Source organism: Rhinoraja longicauda, chromosome 9 (genome assembly GCF_053455715.1).
Source record: "Rhinoraja longicauda isolate Sanriku21f chromosome 9, sRhiLon1.1, whole genome shotgun sequence".
NCBI classification, from domain to species: Eukaryota; Metazoa; Chordata; class Chondrichthyes; order Rajiformes; family Arhynchobatidae; genus Rhinoraja; species Rhinoraja longicauda.
The window spans coordinates 4,206,128-4,220,400 of record NC_135961.1 but is presented as its reverse complement, the minus strand read 5'-3'; positions in this window follow the sequence as shown (position 1 = coordinate 4,220,400).

The following is a 14,273-nucleotide window of genomic DNA, read 5'->3' as shown; positions in this document are numbered from 1 at the left end:
AGGTTGAGATGTATCCTTTCAAAACAATTGATCTAAATAAAAGAAGATAGGCAAAAAATGCTGGAGTAACTCAAGGTAGTTGTTCAATACCAACTCTGCCTTGTAGAGCTGTAGAACTCAAGGCAGTCGTTCAAGACCAACTCAGCCTTGTAGAGCTGTAAAACTCAAGGCAGTTGTTCAAGACCAACTCAGCCTTGCAGAGCTGTAGAACTCAAGGCAGTTGTTCAAGACCAACTGCTTTGTAGCTACCTGCAAGGTCCAGGTGCATCCTTTCAAAACAATTGCTCTAAATCAAAGATAGACACAAAATGCTGGAGAAACTCAAGGTTGAGATGTATCCTTTCAAAACAATTGATCTAAATAAAAGAAGATAGGCAAAAAATGCTGGAGTAACTCAAGGTAGTTGTTCAAGACCAACTCTGCCTTGTAGAGCTGTAGAACTCAAGGCAGTCGTTCAAGACCAACTCAGCCTTGTAGAGCTGTAAAACTCAAGGCAGTTGTTCAAGACCAACTCAGCCTTGTAGAGCTGTAGAACTCAAGGAGGTTGTTCAAGATCAACTCTGCCTTGTAGAGCTGTAGAACTCAAGGAGGTTGTTCAAGATCAACGCAGCCTTGTAGAGCTGTAGAACTCAAGGCAGTTGTTCAAGATCAACTCAGTCTTGTAGAGCTGTAGAACTCAAGGCAGTTGTTCAAGACCAACTCTGCTTTGTAAAGCTGTAGAACTCAAGGCAGTCGTTCAAGACCAACTCTGCCTTGTAGAGCTGTAGAACTCAAGGCAGTCGTTCAAGACCAACTCAGCCTTGTAGAGCTGTAAAACTCAAGGCAGTTGTTCAAGACCAACTCAGCCTTGTAGAGCTGTAGAACTCAAGGCAGTTGTTCAAGACCAACTCTGCTTTGTAGCTACCTACAAGGTCCAGGTGCATCCTTTCAAAACAATTGCTCTAAATCAAAGATAGACACAAAATGCTGGAGAAACTCAAGGTTGAGATGTATCCTTTCAAAACAATTGCTCTAAATAAAAGAAGATAGGCAAAAAATGCTGGAGTAACTCAAGGTAGTTGTTCTAGGCCAACTCTGCCTTGTAGAGCTGTAGAACTCAAGGAAGTTGTACAAGACCAACTCAGCCTTGTAGTTACCTGCAAGGTCCAGATGCATCCTTTCAAAAACAATTGCTCTAAATCAAAGATAGACACAAAATGCTGGAGAAACTCATGGAGGCTGTACAAGACCAACCCAGTCTTGTAGCTACCTGCAAGGTCCAGATGTATCCTTTCAAAATTAGTGCTCTAAATCAAAGATAGACACAAAATACTGGAGAAACTCAAGGAAGTTGTACAAGACCAACTCAGTCTTGTAGTTACCTGCAAGGTCCAGATGCATCCTTCCAAAACAATTGCTCTAAATCAAAGATAGACACAAAATGCTGGAAAAACTCAAGGTTGAGATGTATCCTTTCAAAATTAGTGCTCTAAATCAAAGATAGACACAAAATACTGGAGAAAGTCATGGAGGTTGTACAAGACCAACACAGTTGCAGTTACCTGCAAGGTTGAGATGCATCTTTCCGAAACAATTGGTCTAAATCAAAGATAGACATAAAATGCTGGAGAAACCCATGGAAGTTGTACAAGACCAACTCAGTCTTGCAGCTACCTGCAAGGTCCAGATGCATCCTTTCAAAAACAAGTGCTCTAAATCAAAGATAGACACAAAATGCTGGAGAAACTCAAGGTTGAGATGTATCCTTTCAAAACAATTGCTCTAAATAAAAGAAGATAGGCAAAAAAATGCTGGAGTAACTCAAGGAAATTGTTCAAGACCAACTCTGCCTTGTAGCTACCTGCAAGGTTGAGATGTATCCTTTCAAAATTAGTGCTCTAAATCAGATAGACACAAAATACTGGAGAAACTCATGGAGGTTGTACAAGACCAACTCAGTCTTGCAACTACCTGCAAGGTCCAGATGCATCCTTTCAAAAACAATTGGTCTAAATAAAGGAAGATAGGCAAAATATGCTGGAGTAACTCACAGTAGTTGTACAAGACCAACTCATTCTTGTAGCTACCTGCAAGGTTGAGATACATCCTTTCAAAATAATTGGTCTAAATAAAACAAGATAGGCACAAAATGCAGGAGTAATTCAAGGTAGTTGTACGAGACCAACTGAGCCTAGCAGTTAACTGCAACGCCCAGATGCATCCTTTCAAAAACAATTGCTCAAAATAAAAGATAGACACAAAATGCCGGAGTAACTCAGCGGGACAGGCAGCATCTCTGGAGAGAAGGGATGGTTGACGTTTCAGGTCGAGACCCTTCTTCAGACTGAGAGTCAGGGAAGAGAGACACAGAGGAAGTGTAAGGTGTGAAAATGAGACATCAAAGGGGAAACAGCATCTGCAGTTCCTTTCCGCTCTAAATAAATCAGTTCTAAATAAATAAATCTAAATCAGTCTGAAGAAGGGTCTCAACTCAGAATGTCACCCATTCCTTCTCTCCAGAGATGCTGCCTGTTGGGCTGCGTTACATTTTGTGTCTATCTTCTTGCTCTAAATAAAATGTCTCGACTGTTTCCCCTTCTCTCTCCGAAGATCTTGGAGAAAACCCCACGCAGGTCACGGGGAGAACGTACAAACTCTGTACAGACAGCACGCGTAGTCGGGATCGAACCCGGGTCTCCGGCGCTGCATTCGCTGTAAGGCAGCAACTCTATCGCTGCGCCACCGTGACTGCCCACAAAAATACAATTAGAAGCTAGTTCAATGCAAGAGGTGGTCGTGAGCTGCTGTGGTAGGATGAGGGTTGTGCAAGTCTGTTCAAGATGGTTGGTTGTAGGAACGTAGCTGTTCCTGAACATAATGGTGTGGGAGTTTCAGCTTCTGCACCCTGCCCGATGGCGAGCGAGGGAACGACCCGGATGATGATGGGAATTCGTGATAATGGGTGCCCACTTTGGCATTGGTATCCTTTCATTATTGGCACGTGTACTGAGACTCAGTGAGCATTTTCATTTTGCTTGCTATTCGACCTAATCATGGCGCAAGTACATCAGGCAGTGCTAAAGGAAAGTAAACAGATTGAAGCATGCCGTGTGGCAGCTACAGGGAAAACACAGGTTAGAATAAAGTCCAAGGAGTCCTGGGCTGGGCAGCGGAGTCGGAAACGGAGTCGTGGAGCTGGAGTCGGAGCAATTTTGGTGCTGTTGGAGTTGGAGTCGGGTACACAAGAAATCAAGGAGTTGGAGTCGGGATTTTTGGGATCGACTGCACAGCCCTGCACTGCAACAATAAAGCTGGGAAGACTGGGAATTCACAGCAAGCATATGACAGGTTCATTCAAGAGACATTCAAGTAACAGTGGGGAAGAAATTGTTCTTGAATCTGGTAGTATGCATTTTCAGGCTTTAGCATTTTCTGCCTGGCGGTTGAGGAGAGAGGAGAGACTGACTGGCATGTGAGAGTGGTCCTAGAGTAGACTATATTGGTCGCTCTCCTGAGGCAGCGTGAGGAATAGATGGAATCGATTGATTCCAAAACTGGAGTAACTCAGCAGGAGCAACTCAGCGGGACAGGCAGCAACTCCGGAGAGAAGGAAATTGGTGACGTTTCGGGTCGAGACTGAAGAAGCTTAGAAGAAGGGACTTGACCCGAAACGTTACCCATTGATTACATGAGCAGTGGGTAAAGAAATGATTTCATAATCATACTTTATTAGCCAAGTATGTTTTGCAACATTCGAGGAATTTGATTTGCCGTACAGTCATACTAATAAAAAGCAACAAGACACACAAAATCCATTTTAACATGAACATCCACCACAGCGACTCCACATTCCTCACTGTGATGAAAGGCAAAAGGTTCAATCTCTTCCCTTCTTTGTTCTCCCACGGTCAAGGGCCTCGAACCTTCCGTCGATAAGACGATCTTGGCTCCCATAGTTGGCGGTCGGGCGATCAAGCTCCCGCATGGGGGGAATCTCAGCTGCCCCGTGCCGGGCGATCGGACCCCGGGTCGGGGCTGGTCGAACCTCTTGTGACTTTGGAGCTTCCCGACATCAGTTTCTACACAAGACTGTGAGCTCCTCGATGATGAAATCCATAGGCCGTGGTTGGAGCGTCGATCCCAGGCAAGGGATCGCAGGCTCCGATGGTAAGTCCACGGCCCCCCAGTGGGGCTCAAAGTCAGTCTTGAGCAAGGTCTCAAGCTCCATGATGTTAGGCCGCAGAGCGACCGGAGATACGATCCGGAAAACAATCGCATCTCCGGCAAGGTAAGAGATTGAAAAAAGTTTCCCCCGACCCCACCCCCCACATAAAACAAACCAGAGAACATCCTTTTTAAAACACACCAAAAAGACAGACAGACCGTTGGCGAGGCTGCCATCGCTGAGTGCCACCACCCGATGGGCTGTGATGGAATGGGCTGTGGTCACAGAGCATTTCCAATATCAAGATGTGATGCATCCAGATAGGGTGCTTTCTATGCATCTAGAAACTGGTAGGAGTCATCGGAAACATGCCAAATTTCGTTAGCCCTATGAGGAAGTAAAGGTGCAGATGTATCTTCTTGGCAAAACTACAATGTTGGACCAGGACAAATTGTTGGTGAAATTTACACCTACGAACTTGGAAGTGTTCGACCATAACTATCTCAGCACCATTGATTCAGACTGCCTGGCCATAAACATCCCGTTGAATCACTTCATTCCCAACCAGACAGCAGTAATTGAGGCAGGTCACTTTGCTCTTCTTGGGCACAGATATGATAGATGTGCGCGGTGGCGCAGCGGTAGAGTTGCTGCCTTACAGCGAATGCAGCGCCGGAGACAGGTTCGATCCTGACTACGGACGCCGTCTGTACGGAGTTTGTACGTTCTCCCCGTGACCTGCGTGGGTTTTCTCCGAGATCTTCGGTTTCCTCCCACACTCCAAAGACGTACAGGTATGTAGGTTAATTGACTGGGTAAATGTTTTTTAAAAAATTGTCCCTAGTGTGTGTAGGATAGTGTTAATGTGCAGGGATCGCTGGGCGGCGCGGACTCGGTGGGCCGAAGGGCCTATTTCCGCACTATCTAAATCTAAAAAAAAAAAATGCCCTTTTCAAGCAGGTGGGAACATCAGACGGCAGAAGTGAGAGGCGCGGATTTTCCCTTTTGAAGGATGTTCTGACGTCCATCTCAGAGACTGTGATCACAGGTCATCGAGCGCAGGGGGCTCGAATGTGTACCATTGTTCTCCCTTTCAAAGAATGTCGAAAAATCCCTTCCAGAAGTGATGCTTGGTTGCCACTGACGCTCTGATTTTGTCTTGTAGGGAATGATAGTGTAGAAGCCCTACTACAGTTGTCAAGCATCCATCTGTGACTCGAGTTTAGCCTGGAATTGTCTCTTTGGGTTTACAATGGACGTTTGGAGGTCATCTCAGCAGCTTTCAAGCCAACATGTCATTTTAACACTTATTGTCATTCCTTTCATTCTCAAAGGGAACGTTATGAAAAGTGGTCTCGACCTGAAACGTCCTCTATTCCTTTTCTCCAGAGATGCTGCCTGACATGCCGAGTTACTGTGGCTTTGTGTCTGTCTTTTCTTATGCATGGGAAGGAACTACTGGTTTAAATGCAGGTTTAAACCAAAGAAAGACACAAAACGCTGGAGTAACTCAGTGGGGAAAGGCAGCGTTTCTGGAGCGAAGGAATGGGCGACGTTTTGGGTCGAGACCCTTCTTCAGACTTTCTTCAATCTCGACCCGAAACGTCACCCATTCCTTTTCTTCAGAGATGCTGCCTGTCCTGCTGAGTTACTCCAGCATTTTGTGTCTATCTTTTGTTATGCATGGTTTGACAGGATTACCTTCCAGACATGAACTGCAACAGTTGAAAACAATCTCAAAAACCTAACAGCAACTGGAATATTTTATCATTTTACTTGTGACCAGTTAATGCTTGATTAATTGTTCCTCTTCTGATTCAGGAGATCTATCTAATTGAAAATTACATGCGAGTCCGTTTTAGGCTGTGTGTTCCAGAACACAACACTTCACTGTGCTTTGTTAAAATAAATGGTCTTGCATCTTGTGCGAAACGCAAAGTTGGGGAAACTCAGCGAGTCAGTCAACATCTGTGGAGTAAATGGACAGTGTGAAGAGCGGTCCCAACCTGAAACGTCGCTGTTCAATTCCTTCACAGATATTGCCTGAAAGTGCTGAGTTCCTCTGGCACTTTCTGTTTTGCGCAAGATTCCAACATATGTGTCTTCTTGACCTCGCCTCTTGTTTTGTTGCTCATAAACTTAAACCTGTATCCCTTATAGACACAAAATGCTGGAGTAACTCAGCGGGGCAGGCAGCATCTCTGAAGAGAAGGAATGGGTGACGTTTCTGCATGTAGGATCTTTAGGATGTGGGAGGAAACCAGAGCACCCGGAGAAAAGCGGTCACAAGGCGAACATGCAAACTCCACACAGACAGCACCTGAGGCCGGGATCGAACCCAGGTCTCTGGTTGTGAGGCAGAAGCCCTACCAGTTGCGCCTCTATGCCGCTCTCACTCAGCCGTTCTTAACTCAAACAAATTCTCTCTTGATTCCCCTCATTTCTGCTATCATTGAGTCCGTCCTCACCTTCTCCATCATGGTCTGGTTTGGCTCAGCCACCAAGCACGACATCCGGAGGCCGCAACGGATAGTTCGCACAGCTGAGAAGGTTGTTGGCTGCAACCTTCCCCCCATTGACGAACTGTACACTGCAAGGGCCAGGAAGCGAGCGGGCAAGATCATCTCTGACCCCTCTCACCCTGGCCACAAACTCTTTGAAGCACTTCCTGGAAGGCGACTCCGGACTGTCAAAGCAGCCACAGCCAGACATAAAAACAGCTTTTTTTCCACGAGTGATAGTTCTACTCAATAATCAAAGTCTAGTCTCTTTTTTGCTCAGGTTTATTTCCACCCACATGTTTAGACCGTAATGGTGTATCCTTATTGTTTTGATGTGGTTATGCTTTATTCTTAATCGTTAACTGTATGTTTGTTTTTGTCATCTGAGTGGAGCACCAAGGCACATTCCTTGTATATGCACATACTTGGCCAATAAACTTATTCATTCATTAATTCATTCATTCATTCATTCATTCATTCCTTCAAATCAAAGGTGTAGTCTTGGACTCTCATGGGAGTGCGTCATCTCATGGCTATGCCTGCCTTTCAGTTGGCTGTGTGGAAAGAACCTTGTTCCAAACCTTCTGAAACCACTCCCAACTCTCTCTGTTGCATCGATAACTGCATTGGTGCCTCTAAAGGGCCTGCCCCACTTAGGCGATTTTAAGGTGACTGCCGGTGACTAGGCTGTCGCTGAACGTTTGCCGGGGTGTTGCGCGTGGGCGTGATCGTGAGGAGTCTTCAATGAATCGTAGTGGATCTCGGAGCGTCGCGGAAAAAAATTCCAGATAGAAATTTCTGGGCGACAGCTGGCTTGTCGCCAGGTACCGTAGCTTATTGCTGGCGCTGTCTGTCGCACGCTGTCCCCAGGTTTGCTAGGTTGTCACAGATGCATTTAGAAGCACGTAATATTAAATTAAGAAAAGGCATTTGAAGATACCAGAAGATAGTTTTGTTTAACCAATTTATTTACCGTCGGGACATTTGACAGGTAGATTGGAGGCGACAGTTTGACGGTCAGGTGAGCGTGGGAATTACGCGATGTTTCCGAAGACGGTGTGATCTCTTTGCCAGGTGCTAGTTTCACAAAAAAAGTAACTTGTATCGGCCTGACTCGGCATTGTCGTGGTCATTGTTGTAGGGTAAAAGAAAATTTTGGCGATCTGTTACGACTTTGAAAGTCGCCTATGGAATTCTCTGCCTCAGAAGGCAGTGGAGGCCAATTCTCTGAATGCATTCAAGAGAGAGCTAGATAGAGCTCTTAAGGATAGCGGAGTCAGGGGGTATGGGGAGAAGGCAGGAACGGGGTACTGATTGAGAATGATCAGCCATGATCACATTGAATGGCAGTGCTGGCTCGAAGGGCCGAATGGCCTACTCCTGCACCTATTGTCTATTGCCTTAAAAATCCCTTCCCCAACCCTATCCCCTGTTACCGCAGGTGTGCATTAGAGTCATCGAGTGATACAGTGTGGAAGCAGGCCCTTCGGCCCAAGTTGCCCACACCGGCCAACGTCCCAGCTACATTTGCCCCTGCTACACTAGTCCCACCTGCCTGGGTTTGGTCCATATCCCTCCAAACATGTTCCTATACTTCCTCCCTCACCACCCCCTGTTTCTGACTCCCCTCTCACTACCCCACATGAGCATCTTTCAATTATTCCCTCATTCCACCTGGGTCTAGCTATGATCTCCCATCCTTGACCACACCCCTTTCCCTCCGCGCTATTCATTTCCCTTTTATGTTAATAATCCTCCCTGTACACTCTCAGTCCTGATGCAGGGCTTCAACCCAAGATGTCCACCGTTCCTTCTCCTTCACCCATGTGCCGGACCCGCTGAGTTCCTCCAGTTTATATATTTTTGAACCAATGCAAGAATCGGTTTGCCTTTGCAATAAGTCCCCTGCACATTTTGCCACAAACTCCGTCATAATCACCCTTAATCAGTAAATGCATGGCCCGGCATATCCCTCACTCCAGCATGAAAGGCAAGTTGGGGGGATTAACTCTGGCTCAATAGACAATAGACAATAGGTGCAGGAGGAGGCCATTCGGCCCTTCGAGCCAGCACCGCCATTCAATGTGATCATGGCTGATCATTCTCAATCAGTACCCCGTTCCTGCCTTCTCCCCATACCCCCTGACTCCGCTATCCTTAAGAGCTCTATCTAGCTCTCTCTTGAATGCATTCAGAGAATTGGCATCCACTGCCTTCTGAGGCAGAGAATTCCACACATTCACAACTCTCTGACTGAAAAAGTTTTTCCTCATCTCAGTTCTAAATGGCCTACCCCTTATTCTTAAACTGTGGCCCCTTGTTCTGGACTCCCCCAACATTGGGAACATGTTTCCTGCCTCTTAACGTGTCCAACCCCTTAATAATCGTATATGTTTCGATAAGATCTCTCATCCTTCTAAATTCCAGTGTATACAAGCCTAGTCATTCCAGTCTTTCAACATATGACAGTCCCGCCATTCCGGGAATTAACCTAGTAAACCTGATGAATGCAAGGGGGCAAGGCAGAAATGGCACCAGGAGTACCTAACAATGAAGGTGCAATACAAGCTAGAGAACAGAAACAGCCTGCGAAGGATAGGGCTAAGTGATTACTCGATCAATGTGTTGGGCGGAGTGCAGACGGAGATACGATAAGGAAAAAGCCACATCTCCGTCGAAGAAAGAGATAAAAAAGGTTTCCTCCACCCCCCACATAATACAAAACTAAAGATACACTAAAACAACATTTAACTACAGACTAAAAAACAACAAAGAAAGAAAGGGACGAGACAGACTGTTGGCGAGGCAGCCATTGTACGGCGCCACCCGGTGGCTTCTGGTATCTATCTTCAAAGTAAACCAGAATCTATAGTCCCTTCCTATACAGTAAGAGGATGTTTCCCTTTGTGCAGAACCCAAGGACATGGTCTAAGAATAAGGGGGCACCTATTTAAGACTGAAATGAGAAAGGTTTTCTTCTCCCTTTGGAAGTGCTTCCAACATGTTCCCAATGTTGGGGGAGTCCAGAACCAGGGGCCACAGTTTAAGAATAAGGGGTAGGCCATTTAGAACGGAGATGAGGAAAAACTTTTTCAGTCAGAGAGTTGTAAATCTGTGAAATTCTCTGCCTCAGAAGGTAGTGGAGGCCAATTCTCTGAATGCATTCAAGAGAGAGCTAGATAGAGTTCTTAAGGATAGCGGAGTCAGGGGGTATGGGGAGAAGGCAGGAACGGGGTACTGATTGAGAATGATCAGCCATGATCACATTGAATGGTGGTGCTGGCTCGAATGGCCTACTCCTGCACCTATTGTCTATTGTCTATTAAGAGCAATGGGGATAAAGTCCCTGTGTACATTTGAGACTGAGGTAAGTAGATTTCAAATCGGTTCAGAAATCAAGGGTTGTGGGGATAGTGCAAACAATTTGGACAGGTTGATTCAATGGTGGAGGGAGGAACAGCCCACTTTTACTCTGGTCATCTGAAGAACTGGCTTGGTCACAATGAGTATTGTTAATGCCTGAGCACATTGCTGTAAATCAGTCCAGTATGTGTTTTTTTCTTCCAGATAACAGATTCAAAGAGCCTTTTTCAAAGTTGGAAGCTTTGTGAAATAACATTGCTTCATCAGTACAACAATGCGGGCCATTTTTATCTAAATGTAATTCAAAAAGATACGTTATATATGTGTGGAAGAATGTAAATGATTTGAACCTGCCTTTCCAATACAGTAAATCGTTCAATCGTTTTGTTGCAGACACAATTGGCTACTTGGAATGATGACTCTGATGTTTGCAAATTTCATCATAATTCCACTTGCTGTCAGTTTCTTCACCGAGGCAATTTACACAGGATTCGCTTGGATCTTCTACATTGTTATTTCTGATGTTATAGCCATAATTGACATCTTATTAAATTTCTACATAGGATATGTAGATGAAAAGCTGGAGGTATGAATAATATTTTTCCAAAATATTACTGAAATCGTTCAGAGAAGGAATTATGTAAAGTAAATTCAAGTCGCGGTTTTTTATTACCTTTTTTCACTGTCTCTGAAATGCCAATTCCTGTTAAATAATTATAAAGTGCTTGCAAGTTACACTTTAAACCCAATCTAAAATTTCATAGTCTTAAAGTCAGAGTCATACAGCATAGAAACAGGCCCATCGACCCAACTTTCCCATGCCAACCAAGATGCCCCATCTATGCGTTTGACTCATATTCCTCTAAACCTTTCCAATCCACGTATCTGTCCACATGTCTTTTAAATGTTGTTATAGTACTTGCCTATATCAACGGTGATGAAACAAACTACAAAGCGGAGCGGACTGGTGCTCAGATAACAACCTGTCCCTAAACACCTCCAAGGCCAAGGAGCTGATCATCAACTTCCGTAGGTCACACAACGGGGAATACGCTTCAATCTTTATAAATGAGGACAGTGTGGAGAGAGTGTCCAGCTTCAAGTTTCTGGGCACTCACATTTCGGAGGACCTCACATGGTCCACTAACACCGCTGCACTGGTCAAGAAGGCACAGCAACGACTGTTCTGAGAACACTGAAGAAGTCTGGTCTGCCCCAACAGCTGCTGACGACCTTCTACCGCTGCACCATAGAGAGCATCCTAACACATGGCATCCCTGTGTGGTACCTCAGCTGCACGGAGGCAGAGAGGAGAGCTCTTCAGTGGGTAGTCCATAGAGCTCAGAGGACCATCGGAACACAGCTACCAGCCTTGGAGGGCATCTACAACACACGATGCCTCAGAAAAGCCACCAGCATCCACAAAGACTCCTCACACCCCTGCAATAATCTGTTCGAACTTCTACCATCGGGCAGACGATACAAGGCCTTCTACGCCCGCACCTCCAGACTCAGGAACAGCTTCACCCCCAGGGCCATAGCTGCTATGAACCGGTCCTGCTGAGCCGGATGGTCACATCGCACAGTGAACTGGCACAGATCTACTTGCACTTTATTCTGTTTTAAAACTGTTTCTAATTTTGTTTCATTGGGTTCTAAATTTATACTGATTAGCTAATTAATTTATTGCATCGTATGGGAGGCGCATTCCCAATCTCGTTGTACCCCTGTACAATGACAATAAAGATAGATTGTATTGTATTGTAGATTGCCTCAGCTACCTAAGCTTGTTCCATATATCCACCACCCTCTGTGGAAAATAATTGTCCCTCAGGTTTCTATTAAATGTTTTCCCTCTCACCCTTAAACCTATGTTTGCAGGTTCTTGATTTCCCCAACTCTGGGTAAAAGACAGTGCATTCACTCTATTTATTGCCCTCAGGATATTATACACCACTATAATATCACCCCTCTTGCACTCCAAGGAGTGGAGTTCCAAGCCTCGCAACCTGCCTGCAGGCTCCTGGCCCGCCCAACCTCTCCCCATCATGGCAACATCCTTGTAAATATTCTCAGCACTCTGTCCAGCTGAATGACATCCTCCGTATAGCAGGTGACCAAAACTGAACACAATAATCTAAGTGTAGCCTCACCAATGTCTTGTACAATGGTAGCATAACATCCCGACTTCCGTACTTAATACCCTGACTGATGAAGACCAATCTACCGAAAGTCTTCTTGACCATCCTATTTACCTGTGATATTATTTTCAGGGAATTATGTACCTGCACACTAAGATCCTTCCGCTCTACAACACTCCCCAGAGTCTTGTCATTTACTGCGAAGGTCCTGCCCTGCTTTGATATCCCAAAACGCAACACCTCGTACGTATCTGCATTAAACTCCATCAACCATTCCTTTGCCCACTTGGCAAGCTGATCGAGACCCTGTAGTTATTTTTGATAACCATCTTTGTTGTCTACATTACCACCCACTTTAGTGCCACCCGCAAACTACTAATCAAGCTCTGTGCATTCTTATCCAAATCGTTGATGCAGCAATGGGCCCAGCACCGATCACAAGACTCCAGTCCAAGCAGCCACCATCACCCTTTGCTTCCTTCCATGTAGCCAGTTCTTCATCCAATTGCCTAGCTCTCCTTGGATCTGAAGCAATCTTACCTTCCAGCACAGCCTAGCAAGCAGAACCTTATCAACGTCCATGTAGACAACATCTACAGCTTTGCCCTTGTCATCCTTTTTGGTTGCCACTTCAAAACAATCAGATTCATAAGACGTGATATCTCACATACAAAATCATGCTGATTGAGATGGTGGTAGATTTCCGCAGGCGCAGCCAGGTCCCCCCGACACCTGTGAACATCCAGGGAATGGACATCGGGAGGGTGGACTCTTATAAGTACCTTGGTGTCTACCTCAACAATAAACTGGACTGGACTGAAAACACCGATGCGCTACACAAATAGGGCCAGAGCAGACTTTATCTGCTAAGGAGACTCAGGTCCTTTGGAGTGCAGGGGACACTCCTAAGGACGTTCTACAACAAGGTGGTTGCATCGGCCATTTTCTATGGAGTGGTCTGCTGGAGCAGCAGCATCTCAGCGGCGGAAGGGAAGAGACTCGACAAGCTGGTCAGGAAGGCCAGCTCTGTCCTGGGTTGCCCCCTCGACTCAGTGCAGGTGGTGGGAGAGAGGAGGATGATGGCAAAGCTAACATCGCTGCTGGACAACGACTCCCACCCCATGTAGGACACTGTCACTGCACTGAGTAGCTCCTTCAGTGACAGACTCCTTCACCCCAAGTGCGTGAAGGAGAGATATAGGAGGTCCTTCCTTCCCGCTGCTGTGATACTGCACAACCAGCACTGCTCCCAGCAGACCAGTCAACAATAACAGCTAAGAACACACAGAAAACTGATGACAATTTATGTATCTTTTATTTATAAAGAATGATCTCTTGCTGTCCACTTTGCTGCTGTAACACTGTAAATTTCCCCAGTGTGGGACGAATAAAGGAATATATTATATTATATTATTATTCCTAATCTGTCCCTGTGTATCCAAATGCCTATATATCTTATCTCACAGAATACTCCAGGAACTTATCTACCACAAATGTCAGGCTCACTGATCTATAATTCCCAAACTTTTCCTTGCAGTCCTACTTAAATAGAGCCACAAGTCAGCTACCAGCTAGTGTTTTGGTACCACACCCGTGTTCATAAGTCCATAAGTGATACTTAAAGTCACTGAAAGGAAGCATGCAGGTACAGAAGGCAGTGAAGAAGGCCAATGGAATGTTATAATAATAATAATAATAATAAGCATTTATTTTATATAGCGCCTTACCAGAAGCTCAAAGCGCTTTACAAAAACAATCATAACATAAAAACAAACAGACAAACTATCCTAACGGAAAAGCGGCGAATAAACAGCGCCAGCGTCCTCTCACGTCAGGGTCCGGCAGTAGACAACAAAAAGTACAGGACACACAGATACAATTTTTACACAAACAGCCATCACAGTGATTGCTCTAGGCACACCCTCACTGTGATGGAAGGCAAAGAAAAGTCTTATCTCCTCCTCATTCTTCTCCCGTGGTGCCACGAGGTGATCGAGGCTCCCAACTTTTTGAAGCCCCCACCGGGCGATGGAAAGTCCCAGGGCCGAGCCAAGCAGGCCGATGAAGGTCCTGAGCCCCCACCGGGCGATGGAAAGTCCCAGGGCCGAGCCGAGCCGAGCAGGC